The sequence below is a fragment of the Terrapene carolina genome, unplaced genomic scaffold (assembly GCF_002925995.2).
Source record: "Terrapene carolina triunguis isolate 2854851 unplaced genomic scaffold, T_m_triunguis-2.0 Scaffold62, whole genome shotgun sequence".
In the NCBI taxonomy this organism is placed as follows: domain Eukaryota; kingdom Metazoa; phylum Chordata; order Testudines; family Emydidae; genus Terrapene; species Terrapene triunguis.
This window is the reverse complement of record NW_020664413.1, coordinates 32,623,895-32,637,865: the sequence shown is the minus strand read 5'-3', so window position 1 is coordinate 32,637,865 and position 13,971 is coordinate 32,623,895.

Here is a 13,971-nt window from a genome sequence, read left to right as displayed (position 1 = left end):
AGGGAATCATAGCTTCAGATTGCCCCATTTCCTGATACTTACAGAACAGTGCAAGTATCATTTGCTTTAGAAGTTTTGTTTCAGACCATGATGAGTTCAATAGTCTGGCTTGACACAGAGGAGGGATCCTAGTTTGTATTCACAGGGAGAGCTAAGTGGGGGAAAAATAAACAAAAATAAACAACTTTTGGGTTGATAGTCCTGGAAGAACAGGTGAGAGTGAGGCAAAGACCACTGGGGGACAGACTGAATCTCAGTCCCCTGAGGTTGGGGTGTCCAGGATAAACTACCTAAGCCTATAGGTAAGATAACTATCCATGTAGGCCTTTTATTGTGTTACAGCCCCTTTCCTTTTGCGATGTTTTGTTCCTACAATTGAAATTAAACAATACTTTGTTTTTTAAAAGGCTTTTTGGGTCATTGTATTCACCACTGGTCACAACTCTTGAAGGGAAGACTTGCTGGGGCCAAGCTCAGTTGGACCTGCTGAACAATAAACAATTCATAAACAGGGTGCTGTAGCCCTGATCTAAGAGTGGGAGAATCATGGGACTCCACCAGGAAAGAGGGGAAGGTGGGAAGCATGTCACCTAAAGAGTTGTACTCTGAGAGATCTAGAAATGGGTCAGAGGTACAGTTAACCCTGAACTGTGACACCTTCTTTGAAAGATAGATGGCATTGTCTGCCGTGCTAAAGAACATGCTTCCATTTATCTATCAATCCATGTATGAAATTACAATGAACTAAAGATTGTTTCAAAACACACCATAGTTTCCCTTATAGCTTTACAGGGTACTCTATGGAGAAGATGTGATGTCTAGCTACTATAATGCTGGTATCTTTAGACTAGTATAGATAGAAGGACATCATGATTATGTATTATTATTTGTTTTTCACGTTTTGAATGGTTTCAGTGTAATTGACCCAGGTTTGCTGAAAAGGTCTGTGTACTTTCCATGCAGTGTTGCCTGACTTTAGAGTTAGTAACAAAACCTGAAACCACACAAGTTTCATGTGGTTTTGAGTTTTATTCTGAACATTTCACCTACCTCAAGAAATAGGCTCAAGATGAGGTTCTCAGTCTGAGTGTGTGTGAGAAGTTCACTTTCAAAATGATCAGGATTGGTTGGTGATATTTTCAAACTAAGGGCAAACAAAATTCACTCCTGTACAGAGGACCCGGGTGAAGCCTCTGCTCAAGCGTCAATTCAGACCTCAGAATAGGAATTAAATGGGATTTAAGTGGTGCATAGTCCTTGTGTTGACCCTGTGAACAGGAGTCAATTTCACCCCATATGCATGTATTGACATGGCTACTGACTGGATGCTGACTACTTTAATGTAATGAGCTGTCATAAAGGAGGGAAAGTATACTGTATGGAGATCAAGTTTAAATACTAAAGTTAATGCAATTAAACAATTGATAAATAAATAATTCAATGGTCAGGCAATTCCAAACGTCATGGTGCTCCCAATAGTGTTGCCAAATCTGATTCTTGTGATAGCTAGTGTTTTTCTTAAAGCCCCAACTCCTAGAGTACAGTAATTATGCAAGAAGCTCAGCTTTCATTTTTTTAAGTACCTTTCTAGCCCTCATGGTTGTGGAGAAAAGCCAGAAAATCGGAACCCTAAAGTCTCAAAAACTGCAAGGAAAATAAAAGGAACCCCAAACATATATTTTTTAAAAATCTCATGATGTGGAGGGGCCCTGACTCATGAGTTTTGATGCTTGTGGTTGGCAATCTTGTTGTACATTGTGTATATAAACAGTGGTACATTAAAGTTTACCTTTAACAAGGAAAGCAGGAGTAGAAAATACTACAAAGAGTATGCACAACAGGGCCAGGTTAATGTTTCACTAGAAATGTTAACTTTGGGAATTTTGCTTTAAGCTCACCCTTAACCTTATATTAATACTAGTATTTGCGCTTAATTTCCCTGGTCCTTGCAAAGAAAAAAGACAAGGAAATGAGCTGCTAAAGGCAATGTTAATAGGCACATTCTAAACTGAGGTTCCATTAAACTGTGGAGGCTTTTACTGATGTCTTGATATCAATATCCTTAAATGACTTGTTTAACAAATATGTCCTCTGTTGGGGCATCCACAGCACATACTTCCTTAACTGACAGTTAGTCACCCGCCCCCCACTCTGCCCCCTTAACTCTATGTAAAAGGGCCACAGAGATGTAAAGGGGCAGGGATGGGGCCCGGGCCCAAAGGGCCCTGCTTCCTGCTGAGGAGGATTCCCCCTGAGCAGGCTTTGCAGAGACATTCATAGGAAGCATGTTGGGGGCAGGGCCACTTCTCATAGTTTTGTGGAGACTCTGATCCATACTGAGGCCCATAGGTAGCCCCAGGAAGGTGCTGTAACTTGGGACCCCAATGCTTTGGAGATCTTCCAGGAGGATCTCCAGCCCCTCGAGAAGCCCAAGTTGATTAGATTAGGAGGTTGAAAAGGTGGCTGAAAGCCATGTTAGTTCCACTCCCCCTGGGCTTTGAGCACTGTTTGGGCACTGAGTTAAATGGTGTGAAAGGACCATTCTGCAATTGGGGCTATGATCTACTGACACTGTCTTTTTCCAGTCACACCCCAAACAGGCATCCTATATCTAGGGTGGCAACCGGGGTGTGAGGTTGGGTTCACAGTGATGGCTATACCCACTCTTTGCAATCCAGAGATTCCCCTTTAACTAATGGAATCCCCTGGTAGCTGGTTATGCTGGCTTTCTGTCCACTGATCTGGTTCATGCCAAGGATCTAGCCCATGTTGCTTTGTCTGTGTTTTTCTAACCCACCAGCCCTCACCCTGAAGATCCTGGCTTCCTGAAAGAACCACCAGCCAACTGGCGAAATTTACCCAGGAGCTAGTTGAATGCATGATCATTTCAAGGACCATCTTCCATCAGATTGGTCATATGTTGCCACCATGTCACTTGTCTCTCCACCTTAGGGAATCTCCATCCCCACACCTTCCCCAGGAATTAGGGAATGCAGGTTCCCAAGAAAATCAGAAATCTCACTTCGGCCTCCCTTGTTTTTCTGCATCTGCTTCCTAGACCTGGTGTGCTGCTGCAGGAAAGGCACAAAGAGGAACAGCAAGCTTTCTCTAAGATGCCAACACTCCGACTGGATGCACCTCCCTGGCAAAAACTATTCCTCCCCACCGCTCTTGTCCACTCCCGTGACACACAGTACATCTTGTCTTCTTGCTTTGAATATCTGATCGAACTCCCCCAGGTCTGAAAGCAACGAAGATCCACCCATAGCATCTCTACACCACTTTCAGGATCAGGGAGAGGGGAGTATAACTAACCAGGAACAACCATGTGCCCTACCTCCTCCAGAACAGGGGGGCAGGGGCGGGGTCTGCCTCCTCACTAGCACAGAAGAAGATAAAGATCCTCTTGTAGTCCTAAATTCCCCAGCTCTGGGAGCAGGAATGAAGATCGTCCTTGTGGAATCCCTCCTGTCATGGTGAGTGTGAGTAGAGATGGAGATTGTGTGTGTAAGCAAGAGAAAGAGGAGGGGGAAATGGTTTGTGAGAGTAGGAGAAAGACATAGATACGTGTGGGTATATGAGAGAAGAGTGTTTTGTGTGAGAGATTGATAGGAATAGAACTGAGTGTTTGTGAGAGAGCGCGCGTTAGGTGTGTGTTTGAGAGAGGGCCTGATTTGTGGTGTTTGGCCACGTTATGCCTGGTCTGCCAGCCTGAAGAGGTTGGAAAGCAATCCTAAGAATCCTTTGGCGGATTCCTCTCAGCAGCTGGTTCTGTGCCATTCCACTGAAGCTGCTGGGGATGTGCTGGAGAAAGGAAGTGTGGATGTGGTGTTCCTATGCCTCGCTTGTTTCTGCTTGTCAGATAGAAGGTGTTGACAGCTGGGTTCAAGTTAAGGCAACTCCTGAGGCCTGGTCTAGAAAATTAGGTTGGTCCTGGGTATGAAAAATCCACCCCAGAGTGGTGTTGCTGAACTGACCTAAGTTCCCGGGTGGACGGCACTAGTTTGATGGAAGAATTCTTCTGTTGACCTAGTTACCGCCTCTCGGGGAGTGTCTTACATACTCTGATAGGAGAACCCTTCCCATTGGCATAGGTAGTGTGTATGCTGAAGCACTACAGCAGTGCAGCTGCAGTGGCATAACTTCATAAAAGGGAAATGTGAAGATGGCATAAAGCCTTGCGTGTCTCACTTCATCCATTTGCTGAGTGGAGTTTGGGCACAGGCATGAATTTGGCTGGAGAGAGGAGAATTAGAATTCTTAGTACTTTTATAGCACTTTACATCTTCAAAACACTGTACAAACGTTGACTAATTAATCCTCACACCCCTTCTCTGGGTAGGTATCACCATCCCCATTTAATAGATGGGGAAACTGAGACAAAGGTGAAGGGACTTGCCCAAGGCCATATACTGAGTCAGTGGCAGAGCTAGGTTCAGAACTGAGGGCCGTCTGCCTTCCCACCCTGTGCTTATTCTTCCAGAACAGGGCATGTGTGTGAGAGAGAGAGACCTCTTGGGTTGAGGACTGAGAGAAGGGTGTGTGCCTGTCTGTGTGTGTTTGGCCCTAAAGACCAGAGGAAGGAAGGCTGAGAAATCACAGCTGACAGGCAGGAGTATGGGGATGCCAAGCCCCAGCTGGTCAGCACCAGGGAGTGGGGTGGAAGAAGCAGTGCATTTTTATTTTTAAAAAAATATTGTTTCATTCTTTCCCCCAAACCCATGCTGGGCACTGCCATGGGGCCCCCTTAGTTCCTTTGCCCACTGAACCTTTCCCCTTCAATCTTCTCCCTCTCTAACACTTCGGTCACCCTGCCACAGCTTGTCATGCCGCCCACCAACTCTATTGATCAGAGGGTATTGCTGAGGGGCAGCTGCAGACCCTGCTGCGGCGGTACACGGGGCTGGAGACACTGCCGCTGCTCAGGGGAGGGGGAGGGGGAGGGGAGCTCGGGAGTCGCTGCTGCTGCCGCTGGGGGATGGGGTGGGACATGGAGACAGTGCTGCTGAGGGGGAGACGGCTCTAGGAACATTGCTGCGGCGGGAGGCAGGGGCTCGGGATGGAAGTGGGGATCCCAACTCATTTAGGTCCCGCTTCCCCCGCTGCCACAGAGGAAAGAGAGTGAGAGCGCTCGGGCTGCTTTGCCATGACCTCCCGGCCACCCCCAGCCCGTGTTTGCGTGTTCCCCTGCAAGCGGCAGCAGCCCCTGCCATGTAACATGACCTGTGCAGCCACGGCCCTGAGCAGCGCAGCCATTGAGCTCTCCCTGCACATGAATCTCTTGCGTGTCTCCCCCTCGCCCCTTTGAAAACTGATCTTTGGCTCTTAGTGTGAAAGTGATTTGAATTTGGCTCGGCGGCGCTCTGCGCAGGCGTCCAGCTGCTGGCATGCTGGCTCCTTGCAAAGCAGCTGTTTTGGGTTTGAAATTCCAACATGGCAGAGGCTGCAGTCAGTCTTCCCTTCAAAAACTTGGAATGATTTCAAATCATAGGCACCTTCACTTAACCCGAGCCCCTATTCATCAGCAAACACAGCGGATCGATGCTGCTCTAACCTATCGCGTTCTCGTACCAAACCTGCAGGTAAGACGATCCTTTGCATTTTTCCAGCGATCATTTTTTTTAAAAAAAATAGTCTTAAAGCTATCCAACACAGACATATATATATTTTTAAAATCGCCGGCTTGTGCCTTAAATATTTAATCTAATTTGCAATCGTTTAATATAGTAAATATTTCCAGCCTGCTTTCCTAATTGTAGTCTGGAAAGTACAGATATACAATTGCAGTGCATGGTTTTTTTCCTCCTTGATCATTGCCAACAATAGTAGGGAGATTAAGAGTTCGCAATTGCAAGATCCCTCCCAACCTCTTTCCTCTAATTGATTTATTTTTAAGTTGTATTAAACATAATAAAGTGCAGGTAATGTGGGACTACGCTTTCTCAGGGAACTTACTTCTAAGTAAATAAGTGCAAATAAGAATCTCGTAGAACAAAAGTTGGGGTTAAATCTTAGCTGGGGGGACATGACTATGTCAGAGGAGCTGTTGCAGTAAAATGTAAGCACATCATCTTGGAGGGGGTACAGCGTGGTGGGCGTATTGTTGGCTTGGAACGGAGAGAAAGATGTATAATTTAATGGTATATACAATCCACTGATCCTATTACTATCCTCCCTGGAGCTCTTGTTAGTTTCAATGGGAGTGAGTGAAATTGACATGGACTTGCATTCCTGGTCATGTGCTTTTTTTCCCTTTCTTTCTTCTCTTGTGATCTGAGATCCCCTTTTTGTTGATGTTGCTTTCCCACTTAATTATATGCATGTAGGTTAAATGAATACCTGACGAAAGGGCCCACGTTTCAAGGCAGTGACATTTGATAGCTGAGAGGAAAAGTGGCTTTAATGAAAAGCAACCTTTGGAATTCCTGCTTGTGAAAAATCCAATTCAGCTTTTTGTGCTGCCAGCAAGAAATGATCAGTAGCACCAGTGTTTATGGTATGTCCGTTTTGGGATCTACTTCCTTTGCATCTAAATAGCAAAGACAAATTTAAATAGCATGATAAAGCACTGAGGAATTTGCATGTGAATATGACTAGCAATAAACCTAATGTTTAATGGTAAATTTTCAACTGTGTAAATAAGCATTTTTTCTTGATATCATTTGTTTATCATTTCTTCTTTGATTTTAGAATTAGTTTGTCCATTGTATTGATCTCAGTTGTAAACCTAAAGTTGCATGGTACTAGCAGTGCACTATAAACACCACCGAACTCAAATAGTATGTAAATTAGTAAAATTCAGTGACTGGAGAAGGAAAAACGCTTAGTAACAAATCCACACACACACCTATATGTCTCTCTGTATATACACATACACACGGCTAAAATACAGTATTTTTCTATTTCAAACTAATGATATTATTGACTGTTTCTCTGAACTCCAGCTGATCTCTCCCCACTTTAGGCGTAATCAGTTCCCGCAGGTTTTAGCTGATGATGGGGGAGGAAATGGTTTGCATGTAAACAAAACAAAAATACAGTTGTAATCGATTGTTTATTGTCGTTGATGAGCAGGATATTTTATGCTAGTGTACATGTGTCTGGCTGTCATTGCTTTATTGTTAACGTGTAATAGAATGAAATAATCAGGCGCTCAAATTGACTTAATTTTTTAAACCTCTCACTCTCAACCCCCCAGCAGTCCCATCTGCCTCCCCCCTTCCACCCCCCAAAAAAGTCAGATAAAATGGAGCATGGGGGATTTCAATAGACCTTGTTGCGGTGCAGTATGTACACTTCCAGATATACAATTAAGACTAGAGAACTAGCAACAGAAACAGCTATTAATCTATTTTGTACAAGCAAAGGGTGGTGGTGGGGAGATATGCTGACTTTTAATAGCATGTGATAGTAACAAATAAGGATAGAGAGAACACTGGGGAAAGGGGGAATCTGGAGTGTGTGGTGGTTGATCTCTCGTAATAACGCATCTGAATGCAAGAAAGGGATTGAGAGAGCAGTTGCACAATGTACACTCCTATTTTGGCGCTGTAGGTGACTCTCTCTGTGTGTGTGTATATGTGTGTGTGTGTATGTGTGTGTATATATATATATATATATATATATATATATGCTGGACTGCTATACAATGGGGATGATCTAATTGAATTTTGCATTTGGAACTTGTTGACTTTAAAGCAATCAATAAGGCAACTGTTTATTTCAGATGCACATAATTTGCCCTGAGAAATGTTTTGAGGCGCGAGAGGGGGACAAAGCTTTTTTTTTTTTTTTTTTTTTCTCCTTCTCCTAGAGCTGTTGGAGCGAATGTGATTGCCAGATGGGAAATTTCCCTCTGTGATGTTAAAGCTGTAATATATATTCAGAGCAGATTGGACTGCTGCTTGTGATGAGGAGGATATTACATTTATAAATTTTAAATCGGGAATCGGACTGTATGCTCAGAGCTGAAATTGGATGGTGTGGACAGGTGGATGTTTCAGTGTGATTCCCGGATGATAGTAATAATAATAATAACAACAGAAATATGCAATAAACATAGTAGTGCTAGGCAGTTATGTATATTCTAAGGCATTTAGGTAAATATTTTAAGATGTGCTTTGTTCCCTAGAAAATCTTAGCTAGTTTGTGTGTTGTTTTTGATAGTTGTTTTTAAAGCCCACTCTTAAATGAAATATTGTCAGTTACATGTCTGAAGAAAAGTTTTGATACAATTATTGTTGCCAGCAGATGCACCTCCTTTCTAGTTTTTGTTTTGCCCAATTATGTGGCCTGACACAGCCACAAACCTGAAAGTCTGGAAAGTGGGAACTAGTCACACTCGAGCAGCTCTGCTGTTGCAAATTAAAAGTGTTTTGTGGTCAGGAAATGAAAACTACAATGTCTCTTTTGAACAAGTCGTTTATCAAGAGAAACATCTATCAAGCAGCGACTTGTCACATTGATCCTCTAAAAGTTAGATTGGAGGTAGAAACTGCTTTGATGGGTTTTTTTTTTTTTTTTAATCCTAAATTTATAAAACTGAAAAAGCTAAAGAGACTAGGACCAATATAAATTTAAAAATCACTTCTCTCTGGGTATGACAAAACCAACATTTTGTAACTACTGTACTGTGGTACAGAACCGAGGAAAATAAGGAGGTATCAGATATTCGTCATATTTTTTTCCATAATAAAACTTTAACTTTGAATGTGTGGCACATGCATTTATGTTCATACTTATAAAAACTTGTCTGTATGTTAATACATTTTATCAGGCATGCTTTCTTGCTCAGTAGTGCATCTGTTGCTTTCAAACTGAAAGACCTTTTCCTTGTTGCTATTGTGGTGCTGTTTACAAAGTTTTGATGGGAAAAAAACAAATCCCAGTTTTTTGTGTTTCTCATGCTGTATTTGTCATCCTCCTCACATCTCCCATAATGTAAAGTTTCTCCTACTGCCAAAGTGTTTTATGTCAAGTAAAGTGGCATTTGGATGGCATAGCTTGCAACATATTAGGAGTCTTCTTAAATTTATCTTCCCCCTTTTCATCTTCTTTCTACTGACATATTTTGTTATGTGAGCCACATTTTCATTCTCGCTGAAGTACTGTATTTTTATTTAAAACTGCAATTACTGTACATTCAAAGTACCTATCCAGTTTATTTTCAATGATTGAATGAACTGTACGTCAACTAACTTGTTTTCAACTTTTTTCTTTACTTCATTGTGCATGAAGTTATACAGATTATCAAGGAAGTTCCTACATAGGTATTTTAAAAATATCCTTATTTTTGGGTAAAGTAAATAGGGCACTTTGACCTTTTCTCTCTCTTGCCTTTTCTCTCTCCTCCCCCTCCCGCCTCCAATAAGTGAGACTAATGCTGCTTATGGCTGCTTGATATTCCATATAGCTCCATTTGCAAATAGGCAGCAAACAGAAGCGTGGTGGGAGTTTTGGTGAGTGTTATACTTGCTAATTAATCATGTTTGATATGATGGAATAATAGCATGGTAATAAAGCCTCATTGTTGTTTGATGTTTGTAACAGGATGTGACTCCTACACAAACCTGGTGTTTTTCCCCCCCTTCCTTCCCCAACAAGATACGTACAGTACAGGATCCAGTTGTTTATATTATCCATTGGAACATCTGTGAAAATACAGGAATATCTGCTGTCCGAATTGTAGTAGCATAGAAAGATTTTTTTAATTAATATTTTGCTCACACAATTGTCAGCGAAAAAGACAATCTTTAATCACTAGCTGTTGATTTTTAAAGACTTTTACTTTTGAGCTGTGTCAAAAGTGTTTTCTTTCTATTTTTTCTTGATGTACATCTAAAGGTAGCATTTTTTATACCAATCAGTAAAAAATGGAACTTCCCAAACTCTTCTGCAACTACTTGCTCATGTTACAAACACAGTGTAAAAAAATTAATGAAGAAAATATTTCTGCATCGATTATACATTTATACCCCACAACATTTTAAGATTTGTACGTAATAACAATGAGATCGTTGTCTGTGGTTTTTATGTGGGTTTCATTAGCAGTTGCATACAGCTGCAATCCTCTTCTGATGTTGTTCATCTTTTAATTATTAACAGTACGATTATTGAATTTTTCATCATGTGTAGTTTCAGGTAGCAAAGCTTGAACTTCAAAACCTCACTTTCCAACTTAGACTATTTTATGGTGCATGAAAATAGTTAAAGATCAGTTTTTGACTATATGCCCTACATGTGCTTTTAAAAGGGAGTCTCTAGATGAAAATCATTCTGAATGCTTACTGTCAATAAGTTAAACACATGTATGCATACAAGAAGTGCCAGATGTAATGACTGATCTTCTGCAGTCTTAATCATCAATTAATCAGCTAATCTGCTTGTTAGGAATGGTTTTGGTGGTACAAAATCAGCATGAGAGCTGTGTGTGTGAAACACTTGTATGTTGTTTTTAACATGCTGGTCTAATGTAGCAGTCTTAGATCTAATAATAGAAATATATTTGGCTCTTTGCCCTCAATCAATATATCCCTTAAGAGAACAAACTTCACATAATACTTTTATAAAGTGCCAGATTTATTACCATGGAGTTGATAAATTTAATTACTGGAATTTTACATTGATTTATTGATTTTTGTGATTGGAGAAAATTGTTCTGCAAATATTTATGAGGTATTGAGGTATACAGTTGATCGAGAATACTTGATTAATCAGTAGTTAGTCACTGATAAGTAAAAGGCATAAAGATAACACTAGAAGAATCTGAAATATATTAACTCAGAGTCCTTTTTATTATTGAGAAAGCATATGAGAAACAAAATAATATGACTGTGAAAATTAGACTAACTTTGAACTGAAATTGTGGCTATTGGGCCAGATTCTTGGTTTGTATAGATTGGCATCAAAGGACCTGAGGATCTGGCCCACTGTTTTTTAAATAAAAATACCAATTTTGACCTATTGAAAGCTCCTTTTGAAATCTTATATTAAAACATATGGAATTTTAGATAAGCATCTGATCCAAAATGTATAATTATAAAGGTAACTTTAAGAACTGTAAATTCAGGATTGCATATCCCTGATATTGTTTCAGCGTATTAAACTCTTGCTGCTAGAGATAGTATCCTTTAAGTGAAACATTATCTTCCTTATAAGATCACTTTGGGGAATTTAGGATGGGAATAAGCTTGGAATTTTCTCTAAGTAAAAAATAAAAAGTCCCAATAAATAGAGCTAGGTGAAGGAATGTCTTTCAAGTTGAAAATCATTACTAGAGTATTTGATTCCATTTCAACATGGCATCTGACCTTTTACCCTATTTTAAGGTTGTGTGAGTGAGAAATATAAGCACAAAAATATCTGTTGCTTCCAAATTCTTGCAAGCATTCATTTTTGCACGTTCGCTCTCTAAATCCCAAAACATCACAAATATCGTCCTCACTTTAATCTGTATCCTTAAAGATAGTGGCTAAAACAGAAGAACAGAAAAAAAAATCCAGCTGCAATATGCTATATTCCTAAATTCTACAAATACAAAGTCTGATCCTTCAAGGTGCCCTAAACCAGCTGAGAGGCCACAGGAGGTTTAGGTCTCTCAGCCTCTTAAAAGAGGTGCTCAGCACCTTGCACAATCTGCACATTAAAGAGAGTGTGTATACTGTGTTTCCTAGAGGGAGATCTATATTTGCAGTAACCTACAAACTAGTATGGTGCCTTAACTCTATGATCTGTAAATACTTGTTGATGTTAGTAAGACCAACTTTTTGACCATTGAGGATAATAGTGAAAGGAGATATAGATGGCTGATTTGGGATAGCACAGACTCCAGAAATTGGGAGGGAAATTAGATTTAAAATGTTATGTTTCAGGATATGAGGAGTATCAGAAAGTAATACTCTAACCCGAAGAAAGCACTCTGGATTAACATTACTCGCAGTTGGGCTACAGTGATGAGAATTTGAATTTTTCTGTTTTTTGTACAGAATTACGTTGCTCTGATGTATTTGGCAGATAATATGAAAATGACAATATACACATTTGTTCATAAGGTACTAGTAGCTATACCTGTCAATCTACTTCAACAACACTAAACAATTTGTAATCAGATCCGTAACATTTCTTACTATGCCTATTTAGTGTTTGTATAATAGGAAGCCCAAAACATTTTTTTCCCTTTGTTTAAATACAGGAATAAAATTTAATGATATTTCAATTTAAAATATTTTACATACCGGAAAAAAAACTCATCTCCGTCTCAGCTATATTTAAAAATTATTTTTATATATATATTAGTGTCATACCAATTGCATATGTATCTTTTTAAAAATAGCATGTTTTTAAGTACATAATCCAAAAGCCCATATTTATACATTGTTGAAGTAGCAATTTCTGATATTATTAAATTATGTGAATACAGTTTTTATGTACTTTAAGATACAGTACAGCAAATACTAGCACTGTCTGAATCTAATTTATTACAATACCAAATTGTTACTGTGAAATAGATATTAACCAGATTATTTCAGTATAGCAGTACATTTTTGGCCATGGAGGTGCATTTGCCCCACTTGTAATTAGTGTTGCTATTTTTGTAACCTTTTCATATTCTATTTTGAACATATAATTAATCCTCCTATGGTCTGTTTTTTAAAACAAGTGGTTTATTTAGGTTTCATATGCTTGTTCCACAGCTCACCTTATATACATACCGTGCCTCGCAATGAATGGTGGCATACACTGCCACTGCATCCAACAATTTTTGTGCAATATTTTGGAATGTATGCACATGCAACCTGATTATAGTTTGGTGGTGACAAATGGGTTTCAGCAACGTGCATGTTGTTTGCTTTCAGACTCTAGCAGTGAGAGCATGCACTCAATGGCACTTGGTCATCTAAGATTGTTGTTTCTTACATTGCATTTAAACTTTTTTTGTATGATCTCTTTGATAAATACCTAGGAATAAATTTGATATACATTTGTAACTCCTACTAATTCTAATGGAAGTTGAAAATTATATATTTATGGGGGGAGAGTTGGGGATAGATTGCATAAGTATTCCCAGCAATAACTGCAAACTGTCACTTAAAGGTGCTTCTTCCTGATATATTTTGGAGTTTTGTTGTGTCCCTCCCCTTTTTAAGATATTGTAAATGACTTAAACTTGCTGAGAAGGGAAATGATTATCTCCTCAACTTGTCTCCTGTATCCCAGAATGCAAGCAAATGGGTATCATTAATGAATGACAGAAGAATTAGTTTTAATTCTTAATTAATCAAGTTAAAAGAGCTGTTTATTTCTACATTGACATTTGTGCACAGTACAGCTTATGTTAAAATAAGTGTATTTCGGCTTATAGATCGAAAGGAGAGGGGGTTCCAACAATTGTTTTATATTGCTGAGTGACAACAGACGGTGTGACGGAAAAAGAGGGTTATACACAAATATAATCAGTCTCTTACAATAGTATCTGTATTGACATTTTGACTGTTGTGAACTGATAGTGCTGCCATATAAATGTGTGTGACAACTATGCTTATGGAGGAAAGGTAACCTTTATATGCAGTAACATTAACCCTTCAGTATGTCATGTTAAAAGTGTGAACTTTAGTTTGTTAGGCTACTGTCACCACCCATTCTAAATTGCCCCATCCCCTCCTCACCAACCTAATTATTTCAGCCTCCTGTGTTGACGTGTAGAAAGCAACATTTAGTCTAGGCTGGGAGAACAAGGTTTGCAGGTATTGACTGATATAAGGTATCACATTGTGATACCTGAAACAGATTTAAAAATAAAGTACTGTATCCTTTTCAAGTCAAAACTGAGACACACTGGAAGGTCCAGCAAGAATGTTTCTGAACACACCTTGAAGGTGTACCATTTATTTTCAAAAGAGATATCTCCCATCACTCATGGATGGCTCCACCATGAAGAGACATATCAAAAGACCTCATAGAAGTAACTATTCT